Raw genomic sequence first — 19,970 nt, 5'->3', positions numbered from 1 at the left:
AGCATATGTCTATTTATGTTTTCGCTGGAGCACTCCTCAGTGCTCGATGATAAACTCTCTATGTTTGGAACATTTATGCAAGACTGCTTTATTTTCTGTTTATGTTCATTAAAATCTTCTTACCTGCTCATCCTCCCGCTGGTTCTTGCATCTTGGGGACACAGAAACGGCAGCCATGCGAGTTCCTCACACATTTATTCTTCTGTCTGGATAATTTACATTAGTTTTGGATGATACCACAAATTTGGGTATGTCAGGTTCAAACACTGATGACATCTATTAAACAGACGAGAAGCAAGGAATCATGCAGAGACAGAGTTAAATTTGGCTCAATGAGGAGACACGTGTTTTGGGCTGTATTCTAGTTACAGATCCAAACTACGTTCTAAAGGTCCAGCCCGCGTGCTTCCTCTATTTATTTGGGAGGTCCGTTTACATCACTGAAGCTGTCGCTGGGGGAAGGGGGGTTAATCTCGACAACTCCAGTTAGACACAATATATGATTATACAAAAAGGCAAATGTGTTGACGCTGGTGATATCGCCTTGTCTCTGCGCTGTCTGCGTCACGGCGGTGTTCAGCCTTGGCAGTCAGCAGGCCGTTCCTGGACACAAACACTGATACCAGACTGGCTTGGAATCTTTTGGATTGCCAGCTTTGCACAGACAAAGAAAAATACCACTTCAGCACAATTATAGCAACGACCTTTAAGCATAAAAGTTGTGTGATAATATATACATACTCATTCTAACAGGGTATCAATCCAATACCAAGTTGTTACATACAGGATCATACATTGGTCATAATTTAAGTCCTTGTGTGTCCAGGGATGTATTTCCTGAGTTTATAAACATAATATAATTTTTTTTTTAATGGAAGAAGATTTTGTGATGCTAAAAAAATATTGATGTAATCATAGTAGTATCGACTAGATACACTCCTGTACTTGGTATCATTACAGTGGATGTTAGGTGTAGATCCACCAATGGCATTTGTTTACATTGTGACGCCGGTAAGCTACGGTTTGTAGTGAAACATGTTCAGCTATTCCTCGTCCTGCAGGGATGATACTTGTAAGAAAATTACTTTATTTGTCACAATGGAGGCGAGGATTAGTGATTTAGAAGTAGCTAAAACACTGCAGACCGCGGCTGGACGTTAACTGCTAGCTAGCTAGTCATGTCTTAAAGCACCTCTTCCTGAGGGCGTTTCAGTGTTACAACTTCACCTTTATTTTTGTTTTTAAGCCAAAATGCATCCGTTCTCCCTTTTCTGTCTACACACTGTGTCTGCTTGTAAGTACTCTGTGATTGTGCGCTGCCGAACATGCTCCTCTGCTCGTAATCCAGCAATGAAACGACATTTAAGAGGCGGTATAGTCCCGAATTTGATTCATTAGTATCGCGGTACTATACTAATACCGGTTTATCGTACAACCCTATATTGCAGTTTTCATTTGTCATCAAATCTCAAAGTGCTACATATTAGAAGACATAAAAACAAATAAGAGAGAAAAGTTGGAAAAAAAACAACATGATTTACAGATTAAATTTAGCTCAGGGCTTTTCGAAAAAAGGTGAGTCTCAAGTCCTTTTTTCCCACTGGAGAGTGGCAGCCTCAAAAGCCCCGGTTCCCATAGTCTTGAGCCCTGTCCTGAGCGCGAGCAGAAGGTGCTGTTTGCCAGACCCAGTTCTGGTTGAGGTGTGCCGGTGAGGTAAATGGGGGCATCACTGTGCAGGAGAACCTTGTATTCGATGCAGGCAGAGATGGGAAGCCAGTGAAGGGTGCAGAGGATGAGGGTGATGTACCCGTACTTCCGCACCCTCATCAGGACCCTGGCAGCGCTGTTTTAAACATACTGGAGCTTTTGCGTGTGTTACGTATAAGCCGTGAGAGGCCGGGATATAATGTGCAAAATACACTGGAAAGTTGGCGCCCTCGAGGCATCAAATAATTGAACGCTGATCACAAACGCATTGTATGCATTTATTTTGAGTCCCCCGGCTGACAAGCGGCTAGCAGCTAAGTGTGTGTCTCCTTAGACGGTGTGAAGACGCCTCCTCAAGCTAAGAATAACCAGGAGCAGGCATGCTAATAGCCAAGCTAACTGCTAAGCTAGCTTTAGACAACACAATAAATACACTATATTGCCAAGAGTATTTGGCCACCTATCCAAATGATCAGAACCAGGTGTCCTAATCACTCGGCCTGGCCACAGGTGTATAAAATCAAGCACTTAGGCATGAAGATTGTTTCTACAAACATTTGTGAAAGAATGGGCCGCTCTCAGGAGCTCAGTGATTTCCAGCGTGGAACTGTCATAGGATGCCACCTGTGCAACAAATCCAGTCGTGAAATTTCCTCGCTCCTAAATATTCCCAAGTCAACTGTCGGCTTTTTTTATAAGAAAATGAAAGAGTTTGGGAAAAACAGCAACTCAGCCACGAAGTGGTAGGCCACGTAAACTGACAGAGAGGGGTCAGCGGATGCTGAAGCGCATAGTGCAAAGAGGTCGCCGACTTTCTGCACAGTCAGTTGCTACAGAGCTCCAAACTTCATGTGACCTTCCAATTAGCCCACGTACAGTACGCAGAGAGCTTCATGGAATGGGTTTCCATGGCTGAGCAGCTGCATCTAAGCGATACATCACCAAGTCCAACGCAAAGCGTCGGATGCAGTGGTGTAAAGCACGTCGCCACTGGACACTAGAGCAGTGGAGACGCATTCTCTGGAGTATTGAATCAAGTTTTTCCATCTGGTAATCTGATGGACGAGTCTGGGTTTGGAGGTAGCCAGGAGAACGGTACATTTCGGACTGCATTGTGCCGAGTATAATATTTGGTGGAGGAGGAATTATGGTGTGGGGTTGTTTTTCAGGAGTTGAGCTTGGTCCCTTAGCTCCAGTGAAAGGAACTTTGAATGCTCCAGGATACCAAAACATTTTGGACAATTCCCTGCTCCCATCCTTGTGGGAATAGTTTGGAGCGGGCCCCTTCCTCTTCCAACATGTCTGTGCACCAGTGCACAAAGCAAAGTCCATAAAGACAAGGACGACAGATTCTGGTGTGGATGAACTTGACTGGCCTGCACAGAGTCCTGACCTGAACCCGATAGAACACAGAACGGAGACTAAGAGCCAGGCCTTCTCGACCAATATCAGTGTGTGACCTCACCAATGCACTTTTGGGAGAATGGTCGAAAATTCCTATAAACACACTCCGCAACCTTGTGGACAGCCTTCCCAGAAGAGTTGAAGCTGTAATAGCTGCAAAAGGTGGAGGGACATCATATTGAACCCTATGGGTTAGGAATGGGATGGCACTTCATGTTCATATGTGAGTCAAGGCAGGTGGCCAAATACTTTTGGCAATATAGTGTAAGTGTTTAGCAAAGTTTAAGAAGTGTAGATGGAACCACCTTACAGCAGAAAGTAAGTTATTAAAAGGAAATTAACAAGTAGATTAATAAGAGTCGAGAGAGAGGATATAACAACAACAACAGTTGGTGTGTCAGTATTGTTACAGTCAGTACACGGCAAGTCGATCCAAAAATTGGTGGTCGATACCAAGAGTAGTATCAGTATAGGATGGATAGCAGTGATTACTTTCTCAATATTATTTAAAAAAAATGTTTATGTTTACAAACTCGGTGAATGATTCCATGGACACGAGCACTAGTGATGTTTGACTCCATTCCACCAATCAAGCAGAGAGCCTGGCAGTCTCATGACCACACTCAGAGGCCCCACACTGCAAAAAGCAACATTATTATTGTGTTTAAACTACGAGGCGTGACAAGAGGCAGCATACCTCTTCAATCAATGTTAATGTACACACTGGAAACAACAACAGCTATATCATCTGTGTCAGTAGGAATGTTCATGCTTCAGCCTACAAGAATTCCACTTCCAATTAGAGCGCCTGTGTCAAACTAAAGGCCCGGGGGCCAGACTTAGCCCGCCACGTCATTGTATGTGGCCCGCGATAGCGTGGGAAAAGTGTGTGTTAATAAAATACTTTTTTTTTTTTTTTACTAAATACTAAATTATTTCGATTTTGACAGGGAACAAATGTAAGATAAAAATAAACAGTTGAATATTTGCTTGTCACCTTTACGTATGATTTATCCATTAGTTTGTACATGAACATCTTTTTATAATTAAGTGCAAAGGCAATGTAATATGAGGTGATTACTGATACACCTTTTTCTCAATGCTGTCAAATTATGTTTTTTTAAAAAATCAGATACATTTGAATTTTGATTAATCACAATTAATCACAGGTTATTGCCCACATACATAATTGTATTGATTTTTGTCAGGGGTGTAGGTGACGAACCCCAAGATGGTAAGCTGGTAAGCTACTTTCATAGCCACAGCTGCCCTGGGGTAGACTGACGGAAGCGTGGCTGCCAATTTGCGCCTACGGCCCCTCTGACCACCACCTATCATTCATTCAACATTCATTCACCGGTGTGAGCGGCACCGGGGGCAAGAGTGAAGTGTCCTGCCCAAGGACACAACGGCATGGTAAGAGGCGGGGAGCGAACCTGCAACCCTCAGGTTTCTGACACGGGGGCTCAACCCACTACGCCATGCCAGTATATATATATATATATGTGTATATATATATATATATATATATACACATATATATATACACATATATATATATATACACATATATATATATACTGTACATATACATACATACATACATACATACATACATACATACATACATACAAACAGCGCGGCCCCCGGCAAATTGTTTTAACCCAATGCGGCCCCCGAATCAAAAAGTTTGCGGACCCCTGATTAAGAGTATGTGAAAGTTTGACTCCTACCTTGTTTACTACCTGTGACAACCTTTTTAAAGTTTTGTAATTAAATTTGAAATATCAAGCAGTTAAAATGCGCCAAACATGGATACGTGTGGAGAGTGTTTTACATTTTTCCTATCATCCACTCTAATGGGTTTAAATAGGTATCATTTTTGATTTTTTTTAATGGTATTTGGATGTTTTTCATATCATCCACAAAGTAAGCAGGTTGTGTTATGTGTGACCAAATGTGTTGACCATTATGTTAGTTGCATTTTAATTTTTTACGCCATGACTAGGGAAGGTTGTTTGAATTGTGTCATAAGTAAATGTTTTGAAAGCATGCTCAAGGGTTATTGATCTGATTTACTCACAATGTCCACAAGTTGTCAGCAGATCTGTAGCGTTCAGAGACAGCCTGGTGCGTAAGATCAATTTGAAAGCACTGTGCAAAATAATAGAATGACAAATGACACAATATGTTACTGCATATGTCAGCAGCTAAATTAGGAGCCTTTGTTTGCTTACTTACTACTAAAAGACAAGTTGTCTTGTATGTTCACTATTTTATTTATTTAAGGACTAAATTGCAATAAGAAACATATGTTTAATGTACCGTAAGATTTTTTTTGTTAAAATAAAGTGGTGGGACAACACTAATGCATACAGAAATCATTTTCTTCTTTACTGGTGGATATGACCGTGCTTTTTTTTAATTTTGATCGTGGCTTCACTGCTTGTTTACTTTGTATGATTTACAGTATTATAATGTGTTCCCCCTCTCAGGCCGTTCTAATAATCTCCACCAACGGGGCCGCATTATTAGTCATGCTGCTAATAATATTCTCAGCTCATGTCATTCATGTCTCACAAGCCTCAATGATGTGAATGCCATTTGGTGAAGAGGAGGGGGATTCATCTGTCTCTCTGTGTGGGAGTGGGCCCGCATCCCCGCATCCATCATAACCAGACCTATTGTGTGTGTGTGTGTAAGCTGGCCATGTGTGTGTGTGTCTTATCATTCGCCATCATCATAATATGGGCTAAAGCACACCAGCCAGTGTAAATGTGCTTCTATTCTACTCCCCTGAGCCACCCTTTATCCATTTCCTGCTTGTTCCAAAGGAAAGAAGGTGGTGTGTGTGTGTGTGCGTGTGTGTGTGTGTGTGTGTGTATCAAGATGTGCAAAGAAAAATTTGAAAGCGTTTTTTTTTTTTTTTTTTTTTACAGTGATATCACTGTTGTGGCTGACATCTGTGTAATGGCAGCTACCAGGCTGCAGGTAGAGCCTGACATAAGTAAGAGATGATTTATGCACAGTTCTCCCATTGCACAAAGCCAGCGAAAGAGATGTAATTGGCAGACACACGGCGCACAAACCGCCTTGTCCTCGCCATCAATTAAAGTCACACTGGGACAATGACGGCGACGGGAACGAGAGCCTCTCGCGGCAAATTCAAGTTCTGGCCTAATTTCACAAGGGATTGAGAGCGGTGAGGTTTTGCAGGAGTTTACTTTTGGTTGTGAAAAACAACAGGATGCTGGGAACATGGTGACCTCGATAAAAGAGCAGGAATTACAGCTCTCTCCAAAATGGCGTCTGGATGTTGAGGAAGGCCTTCATGCCAAACAACCATGGAATTGAGAAATATACTACCTCACAAGTCTGAAGGCTGTGAGCAGTTTGTATTATTTATTGATCCAAAGGGAGCTATTGTCTTTAGGCAGTTCGTTGTTCTGCCCTTGCTACTCAATTTCGGTGTGTGCAGCTAGTTAACAGCATGAAGATTTAAAAGATAGCATTAAATGGTAAATGGGTTATACTTGTATAGCGATTTTCTACCTTCAAGGTACTCAAAGCACTTTGACACTATTTCCACATTCACCCATTCACACACACACATTCACACACTGATGGCAGGAGCTGCCATGCAAGGCCCTAACCACCACCCATCAGGAGCAAGGGTGAAGTGTCTTGCTCAAGGACACAACGGACGTGACTAGGTAAATACTTGCCAACCTTGAGACCTCCGAATTCGGGAGATGTGGGGAGGGGGGGGGGGGTGTGTGTTTTAGAGGGGTGTAGTGGGGGGTGTATATATTTTCAAGTATTTCTTATATAGTATATATATATATATATATATATATATATATATATATATATATATATATATATATATATATATATATATAGGGATGTCCGATAATGGCTTTTTGCCGATATCCGATATTCCGATATTGTCCAACTCTTAATTACCGATACTGATATCAACCAATACCGATATATACAGTCGTGGAATTAACACATTATTATGCCTAATTTGGACAACCAGGTATGGTGAAGATAAGGTTTTTTTTTTTTAAATTAATAAAGTAAAATAAGATAAATAAATAAAACATATTTTCTTGAATAAAAAAGAAAGTAAAACAATATAAAAACAGTTAGATAGAAACTAGTAATTAATGAAAATGAGTAAAATTAACTGTTAAAGGTTAGTACTATTAGTGGACCAGCAGCACGCACAATCATGTGTGCTTACGGACTGTATCCCTTGCAGACTGTATTGATATACAGTATATTGATATATAATGTAGGAAATGTAGAAACAACCCTTTTGTGTGAATGAGTGTGAATGGGGGAGGGAGGTTTTTTGGGTTAGTGTACTAATTGTAAGTGTATCTTGTGTTTTTTATGTTGATTTAATAAAAAAAACCAAAAAAAAAACCAAACAAAACGATAGCGATAATAAAAAAAATGATACCGATAATTTCCGATATTACATTTTAAAGCATTTATCGGACATATCTCTCTCTCTCTCTCTCTCTCTCTCTCTCTATATATATATATATATATATATATATATATATATATATATATATATATATATATATATATATATATATATATATATATATATATATATATATATAAATAATCCGTTCATGAATGAGTATATCCGTTGGGCCACCGTGTTCAATGGAGAAGTCTGATCTACAAAATTAGCAGGCAGCATACCCCTTCCCCTTCGAGCTGTCCTGGATGAACTGAAATATTTTTTTTCCAATCATTTTGGAACTTGCAAGCGTACTTCTTCGTACTCGTGGTCGCGATGTCTCTTCTTCGTTCTTCTGCTTCGTCTCTGTTATGTTTTTGGACATTACTACTTGCCGTAGTTTTGAAGCGATGCATGATGGTAATCCGGATGTTGTGTGTCAGTGTATTACCTAAAACGTGCCGGCTGGAATAAACACACGCTGAGAAATAGCTCCGTGCCGGCCTACTTTATGGGTTATAGATAAACCTATGGATAACGGAGACATATATAATAGTCTCCTTCTCAGGTGAGAGAGGACGCTAAAGGCAGTGCCTTTAAGGCACGCCCCCAATATTGTTGTCCGGGTGGAAATCGGGAGAAATTCAGGAGAATGGTTGCCCCGGGAGATTTTCGGGTGGGAGCACTGAAATTCGGGAGTCTCCTGGGAAAATCGGGAGGATTGACAAGCATGGACTAGGTTGGTAGAAGGTGGGGATGGAACCAGGAACCCTCAGGTTCGAAAAAGCAATGGTACGGTATTATTACAGGGTTAAATGCAAGTACTTTATAAATTACACAAATCTGTTTCTAAATAACTCTAAGACTTACTATTTGTTCTTTTTTTTTGTTTTTTGTATAGGTTTTTTTTTGGGGGGGGGGGGAGGGGTGGTATCGTTGGGATGTACACAAAAAAATATTTTGACTTTTATGGCAGACAATAGATGTATGATGTATGCAAATATGATGTAATGGATAAGAATGTCTGATGCTGGACGTGTCACAATTGGTATAACTCGTCGACCCAAATGCAGAAATGACAAAGTCAAAGTCCAAGGGTTATTATTGAAAGGTAGAGTACCGAAGGCAGAGGAAACGGGTAAGTCGAGGAGCAAATAACACGAAAGCAGCAGATCAGCAAAATCATCAAAAATGCTAGAATTCTAGGAAAACTGGCGAGAAGCGTTGCCACGTGTAGAACTGTGAACAATCTGGCGATCGCGCCGAGTGAAGTCCAAACATATATAGGCTGCAGGTGATGAGTTGATGGCAGGCAGGTGAGTTGATTAGGGAACTGGGATCAGCCGTGCCAGGGCTGAGAGCTGGAGCCAAGACTACGCCCAAAACATGCCCACTCTCACAAAGACACACACAGAGACTGTGACAGGACATCAATCAAACATTCAATAATGTATTTTTATTTTTTTTTTAAATGGGGCAATGACTACAAAAATAATACTTTCTTCGCTAACCGTGTTACAGAAAAGGTCATATGTTACATAATGTATTATCGAGAACATTTAAGCCCCTTATTTATTGAAATGAAAATATTGAAATCCAACAATTTAGTGAATTTGCAAACAACCAAAATTATGCATTAAAAAAAAATGTAACCTGCTACTAGTGTTGTAATGATACCAACATTTTGGTACCGGTGCCGGTACTAAAATTATTTCGATACTTTTCTGTACTTTTCTAAATAAAGGGGACCACAAAAAATTGCATTATTGGCTTTATTTTAACACAAAATCTTAGGGTACATTAAACATATGTTTCTTATTGTAGTTAAGTCCTTAAATAAAATAGTGAACATACTAGACAACTTGTCTTTTAGTAGTAAGTAAACAAACAAAGGCTCCTAATTAGTCTGCTGACATATGCAGTAACATATTGTGTCATTTATCATTCTATTATTTTGTCAAAATTATTAAGTACAAGTGGTAGAAAATGAATTATTTAATCTACTTGTTCATTTACTGTTAATATCTGCTTACTTTCTCTTTTAACATGTTCTATCTACACTTCTGTTCAAATGTAATAATCACTTATTCTTCTGTTGTTTGATACTTTACATCATTTTTGGATGATACCACAAATGTGGGTATCAATCTGATACCAAGTAGTTACAGGATCATACATTGGTCAGATTCAAAGTCCTCATGTGTCCAGGGACGTATATCCTGAGTCTATAAACATAATATACATTTAAAAAAAACGAAAGATGTTGTGATGCCGAACAATATCGACGTAATCATGGTAGTATCGACTACATACTCTATTGTACTTGGTATCATTACAGTAAATGTCAGGTGTAGATCCACCAATAGCGTTTGTTTACATTTTGACGCCGGTGAGCTTAGCTATTCCTCGTCCTGCAGGGATGATACTTGTAAGAAACTTACTTTATTCGTCGCCATGGAGGCGAGGATTAGTGATTTAGAAGTAGCTAAAACACTGCAGACGGTGGATGGACTTTAGCCACTAGCTAGCTAGCCATGTCTTAAAGCACCTCTTCCTGAGGGCGTTTCAGTGTTATAACTTCACCTTTGTCGTTAGTTTTTAAGCCAAAATGCGTCCGTTCTCCCTTTTCTGTCTACACACAGTGTCTGCTTGTAAGTACTCTGTGATTGTGCACTGCCGAACATGCTCCTCTGCTCGTGAACCAGCAATGTCACGACGTGACTTCGACGCGGGCGCAGGGGGGCGGGGGACCGGTACATTTCAGAGGCGGTATAGTACCGACAATGATTAATTAGTATCGCGGTACTATACTAATACCGGTATACCGTACAACCCTACCTGCTCCCCAAGAATGTACAACAATTCTGTCATGATCCGTTGCCCGGGTTATGTTTAGTTTGTCATATCTTTAGTTTATTGTCTATTTCTGTTTTCAGCACCCTCTTTAGTTTTGTTAGTTGCCATGGGTGCTGATTCCGTGCACCTGCCTAGTGGTCGGGACGCTCACCTGCTCCTGATCACTAATCAGAGAGCTATTCATCCCTTCCTCCTTCTCCATTCAGTCTGGCAGTCTTGTTTACCCTTGGCGACTGTACAGTATATTTGTGCATAGCCTTGCTAGCCATTTAAGTTTCTTACGTGATTATCCAGCTGACCGTCGTAATTATGACACACTGTCAAATTTGGATCAGCTGCCACTGCATTCGCATAAGAAATCAGCTTGTAGTAATTACAAATAGGAAGCAACAGCACAATTCATTCTCAAATGTCCCTCAAAGTCACGCACGTTAATAATACAGTTTCAAGCGAACGCCACTTAACTCACGACCGCTTAATTCAACATCTGTATGCTCCCACTAGGACAAATCATGCAAAATAATAACATTGACCATCATTGCTATGCCGATGACACCCAAATCTATGTGGCGCTATCACCAAATGACTATCGCCCCATTGATCTTCTGTGCCAGTGCATTGAGCAAGTCAAACACTGGATGTGCCAACATTTCCTACAACTAAATGAAGATAAAACTGAGATAATTGTTTTTGGTGCTAAAAAAGAAAGGTTTAAAGTCGTCCAACACCTTCAATCACTGTCCCTGAAAACCTCAAATAAAGCCAGAAATCTTGGGGTTATTTTAGATTCTGATTTACATTTCGACAGTCACATCAAATAAGTAACAAAATCCGCCTACTATCACCTCAAAAATGTAACAAGACTTAGAGGGCTCATGTCAGCTTAAGACTTAGAAAAACTTGTACATGCCTTTATTACCAGTAGGCTGGACCAGTGGTTCTCAAATGGGGGTACGTGTACCCCTGGGGGTACTTGAAGGTATGCCAAGGTGTACGTGAGATTTTTTTTAAATGTCTGTCATAAAGAATTGTGAAAAGAAATGCAACAATGCAATATTCAGTGTTGACAGCTAGATTTATTTGTGGACATGTTCCATAAATATTGATGTTAAAAATGTCTTTTTTTTGTGAAGAAATGTTTAGAATTAAGTTCATGAATCCAGATGGATCTCTATTACAATCCTCAAAGAGGGCACTTTAAGATGATGATTACTTCTATGTGTAGAAATCTTTATTTATAATTGAATCACTTGTTTATTTTTCAACAAGTTTTTAGTTATTTTTATATCTTTTTTTCCAAATGAGCAATATTTTGCCCTGTTATACAATTTAATAAATCAGAAACTGATGACATAGTGCTGTATTTTACTTCTTTATCTCTTTTTTTCAACCAAAAATGCTTTGCTCTGATTAGGGCAGGGGTCGGCAACCTTTACCACTCAAAGAGCCATTTTGGCAAGTTTCACAAATTAAAGAAAGTAATGGGAGCCACAAAAAAAAAAGTAAAATAAAAAACACTGCATACAAAGCTTAAATGCTTTGTGCTATGTTAACCAGGGGTCTCCGACACACGCACCGGCACGCACTTTAATGTGGAAATTTGATGTTAGTGCAGCCCGCGAGTTTTGAATGAATGGCGCTTGATAGCGTCACGCCTGCCAACCCTCTCATTTTTCCCGGGAGACTCCCGGATATCAGAGCGTGATGACACTGCATTTGGCACCCTCTACAGTCTGCCCTAACAGTGTACCTGCTCGACCACACGTAGAATGTAATTTCAGCTTGCTCACGTAAGTGACAGCAAGGCGTACTAACTCAGCAGCCACACATCTTACACTGACGGTACCAATACCCAGAATCCCATGCAGCCCTAACTCTTCCGCTCAACCAACGCACGGAGAGGGGGGGGGGGTGATGTGTGGGGGGATTTGGTGGTAGCGGGGGTGTATAATGTAGACCGGAAGAGTTAGGGCTGCATGGGATTCTGGGTAATGGTTGTGTTGTGTTTATGTTGTGTTACGGTGGGATGTTCTCCAGAAATGTGTTTTTCATTCTTTTTTGGTGTGGGTTCACAGTGTGGCGCATATTTGTAACGTAACAATGTTAAAGTTGTTTGATACGGCTACCGTCAGTGTAAGCTGTGTGGCTGATGAGTAAGTATGCTTTGCTGTCTCCTGTGTGTGCAAGTAATAACAACATGCAATATGTGGCTGGAATGGCACGCTGTATGTAAATGCTATAGAGGATAATTACTGCAGTGCAATTAGGGCACGCCCTTTATTTAGTAATTAGAGTGTAAATAGGATTATTTTTTCCCTGGGAGTAATCTATGAGAGACACTGGGATCCATAAATCTCCTGGGAAAATCGGGGGGGTCGGCATGTATGTAGCCGAGCCGCATCAGAGTGGTCAAGGAGCCGCATGCGGCTCCGGAGCCGCGGGTTGCCGACCCCTGGATTAGGGGGTACTTGAATTAAAAAAATGTTCACAGGGGGTACATCACGGAAAAAAGGTTGAGAACCACTGGGCTAGACTATTGTAATGGTCTCCTTGCAGGTCTTCCCAAAAAAACTGTCAGGCAGCTACAGCTTGTTCAGAACGCTGCTGCTAGATTCCTAACAAAGACCAAAAAATGTGAGCACATTACACCAATTCTTAAATCCTTACATTGGCTCCCTGTACATCAGAGAATTGATTTCAAAATCCTCCTGCTCACATATATATCACTACATGGTCTAGGGCCGAAGTATATTACTGATATGCTCCCACTATATAAGCCCTCTAGATCACTAAGATCTTCTGAGACCAATCTGTTAGCGGTTCCCAGAGTAAACTCAAATCAAGGGAGAGCATCATTCAGTCACTATGCAACAAATAGCTGGAATAAACTTCCTGAAGATGTTAGACTTTCCCCAACTCTGACTACTTTTAAAACTAGACTGAAAACTTTTATGTTCACCTTAGCTTTCAGCTAAATCTTTTAACATCCGCACTGTTTTTATTTTTATTGTCGGCATTTTAATTTTGCTTTTATTTTCTCTCATTTCACTTTGTTGTCTGTGAAGCACTTTGAGTCTGCCTTGTGTATGAAAAGTGCTATACAAATTAGGGATGTGCGTATCGATCCTGTGGTATCGATATATCGATACTCACACGCTACTCATTTGGCATCACTTTTCTGAAAAAAGTATCGATATAAACCAAAAAACGGCGTGTGGGGGGTGCAAGCATCACTTTCAGATGTTTTTGATGACTTACTTAACTTACTATGTGCTGGGACACCCCTGTACCTGGCAGAGTATAGAGCTGGCCCAGTCACGTGACAGGAGACAGCGAATGAGCGTCGTCAACGTGCAACACACACACAGCCAGCCGACAGCGATGCAGCCAGGCATATCCAGTGTTGTCCAATTGTTGACTTAAAACAGGCATTGTTTTTTTTTTTTTTAGTAATGTTTACTGAATATTTTTGTTTAAATGATTATCCTAAATTCAAATAATTTCCACACAGGGGAATTTACTGTTAGTTGAGAATTGCTTGAGTATTTAAAACAAGATAAGAAAGAGATACAATTTGGAGATTCTTCATCTTTGCATTACAGTTGTATTTTTTTCCAAGAAAATCTTGAATATATGATTGAATGTGATTTTGGTTTTAATCTGTAACATTATTTCTTACATTTCGAAAACATTAGCCTATTTCATATTTCATTAATTTCTAATTATATCACAAACTTTAAAAAATAACTGCAGCTTCTTGCAATTCGGATTTGGCTGTTAATTGGAAAGCCCTAATATTTAATTATTATTATATATAATATATAGTTATTATTATATATAATATTTAATTTATTTTTCATATTCTTGTTATTTATTTTAATTTTACTTTTATTATATATTGACCATAATAAATGTGGTATAAATGGTCTGTATTTGTCTTGTGATTTGTCTTAAATAATAACAATAGTAATAATATTTTTGACTGACAAAAAATTGCCAATAAGACATTATTGGTATCGGTATCGGTATCTATGAAAATGCAAGAAAAAGTATCGGTATCGTATCGAATCCTAAAAGTGTGGTATCGCCCATCCCTAATACAAATAAAGTTGCCTTGCCTTGCCTTGCCTTGCCTTAATAATAATCCACTCAAATAAGTGAAAAATGTAGGTAATACAATAATCCATAAAGTAGCTTTGACGCAGTTTCCGACGTGGCATCAAAACACACCTTGCTTAAATGTGTTTCAGTTCGTTTTGTCTCTTGACTCTTGAGCATTACACTTGACAAACACAGACACATACGTAGGTCAACCTCCGGTCCGTCACTCAAATACGTCCTTGTGCAACATAAACACAAAACTATTTATATTGTTACAAAATGCACACCCACCTACCACGCTAATTGATGGCATTGGTTTATATGATATATTTTAATATGTCATTTAAAAAGTCTGCGCTCTGAGTGTATAAACTATATTTCCAGCTGAGTGTAATTGTAATGAATAGAACCAGTGATGGATCTGTTTACAAGAAGATGACAAAAGTGCATTAGCAAACATAGTTGACTTGTTTAAGACATAAAAAGCAGGTGTCGATAAAAGACTCCCCTGCTGTTAAGGAGGTGTAAATGATAAATGGGTTATACTTTGACAGTATTTCCACATTCACCCATTCACACACACATTCACACACTGATGGCAGGAGCTGCCATGCAAGGCGCTAACCGGCACCCATCAGGAGCAAGGGTGAAGTGTCTTGCCCAAAAACACAACGGACGTGACTAGGATGTTAGAAGGTGGGGATTGAACCCCAGTAACCAGCAACCCTCCGATTGCTAGCACGGCCACTCTACCAACTTCGCCACGCCGTCCCCACAAGCTCTTGTGCTAATAAAAAACTCTAATATTTTTTTTCCACGTCTTTGTTTACGCCAATTACATATAGTACTGGTAAATGCTGGTATCGATAACGAATATCCCAGGGTATCGTATCGATAAATAATAATAATAATAGTAATAGATTGTATTTGTAAAAAGCACTTTACATTGAGTAAACAACCTCAAAGTGCTACAGTGTATTAAGATAATAAAAAAAAAATAATAAAAAAAACTAGAACAGACAATTAGCTAGAACTAGCATGCATATATCTTAAAAAAGGCTTTTTAAAAAAGAAGGGTTTTTAAGCCTTTTTTAAAAGCATCCACAGTCTGTGGTGCCCTCAGGTGGTCAGGGAGAGCGTTCCACAGACTGGATAAAATCTTAACGATATACATCACTATCGATCAATCACTCTAGTTTTGATCATACACTGATACAACCATTGGTATCGACACTACCGATATACGGATCGGTCCGCCATCTTTTTTCCGTATACAAAACCCAAAACCAGTGAAGTTGGCACGCTGTGTAAATCGTAAACAAAAACAGAATACGATGATTTGCAAATCCTATTCAACTTATATTCAATTGAATAGACTGCAAAGACAAGATATTTAATGTTTGAACCGAGAAACGTTGTTATTTTTTGCAAATATTAGCTCATTTGTAATTTGATGCCTGCAACATGTTTGAAAAAAGTTGGCACAAGTGGCAAAAAAGACTGAGAAAGTTGAGGAATGCTCACCAAACACTTATTTGGAACATCCCACAGGTGAACAGGCTCATTGGGAACGGCACGTGTCTCTTTCTTTGTTTCCTGTCTTTTTGTATGGCGTATGATTTATGACAAATAAATCATATCCTATCTTCGTCCGGAAGTTTCCCGTCTGCATCCCGGGAGAACGACCACGCATAAACATGCGACCCAACCGTGACAGTGATCACACAGGGAAAATATCAAATGTCGACTATAGTATCCATTTTGTACCGTTTTCAGAAAGGCGTCTATCACTAAAATGTTATTCTGATTAACATTGTTGTCAATTATTACACATTAAAATATGTACATGGGATGTTTTTGGAAACAAAGTGGAACGTTTTTATTCTCCAGCAAAAAAAAAAAAACACTGTTGATTCTGAACATAGTTAGTAAAAAAAAAGTGTGTTGGCATGATGAAATAGGGCTAACTCATTCCTGGAGTCTCTACACGTTGGCTTCCAGGAAATGTTTAACTGTTGTTTCATATATTTGACTGGGATTTCTGCTCAAATTGGATTGGTGTTCCTCGAGTTTTCAGCCATTTCAGTTTGAGAACTCATCGCTCATGGGCCGAGATCCCCCTTTTCTCATGAATAACATTGACAGATGGAGGCCAACTGTCTCGCATGCACATGTGCGTGTGTGTGTGCGTGTGCGTGTGCGTGTGCGTGTGTGTGTGTGAAGACAGTGGGATGTCAGTATGGTGGAAAGCATGTCTATATCCCGGTGTGACGCACCTCTTGACATGTGGGAATGTATGTGATACATGTAGGCCTGGGCGATATGGCCTATAAATAAAATCTCCAACTTTTTCCCACAAACACTTCGATTTACGTTTTTTTTTTTTCCCTTTATAAAGAACCCAAAGAATACAAATAACAGATAATTTTTTTCAATCGCCTGCAACAACTTGAATATATCGATAAAATCGATATAAATATCACCCGGACCTATTTACTTGTATGATGCTCTCTCCTAAGATCCAACAGGCCATCATCATATCCATCCATCCATCCATTTTCTACCGTATCATATAAAAAAATATAATATATATCTTTGTCGCTGGAGGCTGCATTATTATCGCAATATACCTTAAATTCCGGACTATAAGCCGCTCCTTTTTTTCCTACACTTTGAACCCTGCGGCTTACAAAACGGAGCAGCTAATTTATGTTTTTTTCTTCACTGACGCTCAGAATAAAATACATTTTATAAAAATAAAAAATAAAAAAAACAGAAACACTGAAAGGGTGCCATCTTCTGGACGAGTGCGCTCACTGCAGTGCCTGCTCAGTGGCCTTGTGGTTAGAGTGTCCGCCCTGAGATCGGTATGTCGTGAGTTCAAACCCCGACCGAGTCATACCAAAGACTATAAAAATGGGACCTATTACCTCCCTGCTTGGCACTCAGCATCAAGGGTTGGAATTGGGGGTTAAATCACCAAAATGATTCCCGAGCTGCTCCCCTCACCTCCCAGAGGGTGGAGCAAGGGGATGGGTCAAATGCAGAGGGTAATTTCACCACACCTAGTGTGTGCGTGACTATCAGTGGTACTTTAACTTTAACTTAGTGCTTTCAACAATCGTAAGTAGAAGTGGCATTCAGTCGTCTAGCCAGCCATAGCTTTTTTACCCGTGTGGATACAAAATTCATTACGCCAAGCAAAGTTTTACAATATAACTAAAACAATGCTTACTTACCGTATTTTTCGGAGTAAAAGTCGCTCCGGAGTATAGGTCGCACCGGCCAAAAATGCATAATAAAGAAGGAAACAAACATATATAAGTCGCACTGGAGTATAAGTCGCATTTTTTGGAGAAATGTATTTGATAAAACCCAACACCAAGAATAGACATTTGAAAGGCAATTTAAAATAAATAAAGAATAGTGAACAACAGGCTGAATAAGTGTACGTTATATGAGGCATAAATAACCAACTGAGAACGTGCCTGGTATGTTAACGTAACATATTATGGTAAGAGTCATTCAAATAACTATAACATATAGAACATGCTATACGTTTACCAAACAATTTGTCACTCCTAATCGCTAAATCCCATGAAATCTTATACGTCTAGTCTCTTACGTGAATGAGCTAAATAATATTATTTGATATTTTACGGTAATGTGTTAATAGCAGACACATATTTTAACAGCTCAAATCTTTCCATCCACCTTCAAATGCAGCCTTAAGTTATTTTAAGCATATTTTAAGATGACTAATTCATTCATAAATATTTATTTATACTGCATCTGTGCTGCTCATTCAGCTGTTGTAAAAATTCATTATTATTAAAATGTTGTCTATTTAAAAGAAAGGAAAGGCAAAGTGCTTAAAAAAAACAATTACCTTGTTTATGTATTTAAACAAGTTGAAATAGCAGCAATGGAAACAAACAACAAAACACAAAATCTAACTCCCTCAAAAATAAAAGCATTTTCAGTTTAAAAAGCTGCACGCTGATATATTGACTATTGATTAATTATTGACAGTTTTAGCACTCTAATAGACTCAATGTGTAGAATTATATCTTATATTAATTCTTAAAATGTTGTCTATTTAATAGATTGTATGTTTAATCTTACGATACCGTCACGGCCCGGGCGCACTCCAGTGCGCATTCATCTGGACGCACCTCCAAGAGCGTTCATGCGCGCGCCACTCCGGCTGCAACCGGCAGAATGCTTTCCATCTGCAATCAGCACACCTGTCACTGATGAGCTTCCTGGGCTTCTGCATTCCGGGCCAGAACGTAGTTTCCTGTTTCGTACAGTAAGCCAAACTCGTATCAAGCTCTATGCTCTCTCTCTCTCTCTGTTTTCTCGTCCTCTGTGTTCATTTTGTCTCGTGTCCCTTGTCATTCCAGCGGCATTTCCTCCGTTCCCGCGTTACGAGCTGTGTGTCTCGTCTCCCCGTCTTCCCTCTGGTTCCCTGGCTGCCTTTTGGATCCTGACCTCCCACCTGGACACGGACTTTGACGCCTCTTTCCTGCCCTCGACCTCACGCCCGCTCACGGACCTCCGAGCCTGTCTTGCCCCCCTTGGACTTCCGCACCTCGCTCAACACTCCCGGTAACACACTACAGCTAATCTCTACACATAGTCGTACACCACACACATTTTGGATGTGTTTACACACTTAATTTCTTATTTTTATATATTGTGTATATATATATATATATAAATAAACCAGAGCTAAATTGATGTGCCGTCTTCTTCCCCTGTACACCATAACAGATACCTCCGCATTGGTGCCTGTCTGTCTCTCTCTTTCTGTGTGTGTGTGTGCGCGTTTTTAAAGTGCCCTTTTTTTACAGCATTGCAAATTGACGCTGCTTTAAAACGTACTTGAACTGATGTACATGTGACGGGACACAAGTAGGGGATTTTATTTTTTTACGTTTCATTACCATGCATGTCTTAGAGTGTTTTTATTGCTGTGGATTTTAATTGCATGTTTTTACACTTTGTGGAATTTGATTGTATTTTTAATTGCATGTTTTCACCCCTTGTGGACTTTGCTTGTATTTTAAGACGTTGCCCCTTTTAGCTTGTTGCCCCTAACAACCCAGTACATGTCACTTTGCCCAATTGAACGGCACCTGAAATCAGACGCACCTGAGGAGCATTAGGACTGCACACATTTAAAAGGAGAGAACAGGCAAGGCAGGGCAGCATCGACAGGCTTTGACAAGAGCGACCTGGTGGACACACACACACACGCAGGCTGGGAAGGAATCCCCCGGACTACACAGCAGACCCCGCAGGCTACCGGAGCGAACCCCAAGAAGCCCACAACACACAGGGGCAGAAGAAACTCTGCCTCCCCAGTAAGTGTCGTGCATTGTGGGGGTGTTCAACTGCCTTGGGCTGTGGGCTT

This window comes from Entelurus aequoreus, linkage group LG01, assembly GCF_033978785.1.
Source record: "Entelurus aequoreus isolate RoL-2023_Sb linkage group LG01, RoL_Eaeq_v1.1, whole genome shotgun sequence".
In the NCBI taxonomy this organism is placed as follows: Eukaryota; Metazoa; Chordata; class Actinopteri; order Syngnathiformes; family Syngnathidae; genus Entelurus; species Entelurus aequoreus.
The sequence above is the reverse complement of the archived record's forward strand: the minus strand, read 5'-3'. Positions refer to the sequence as shown.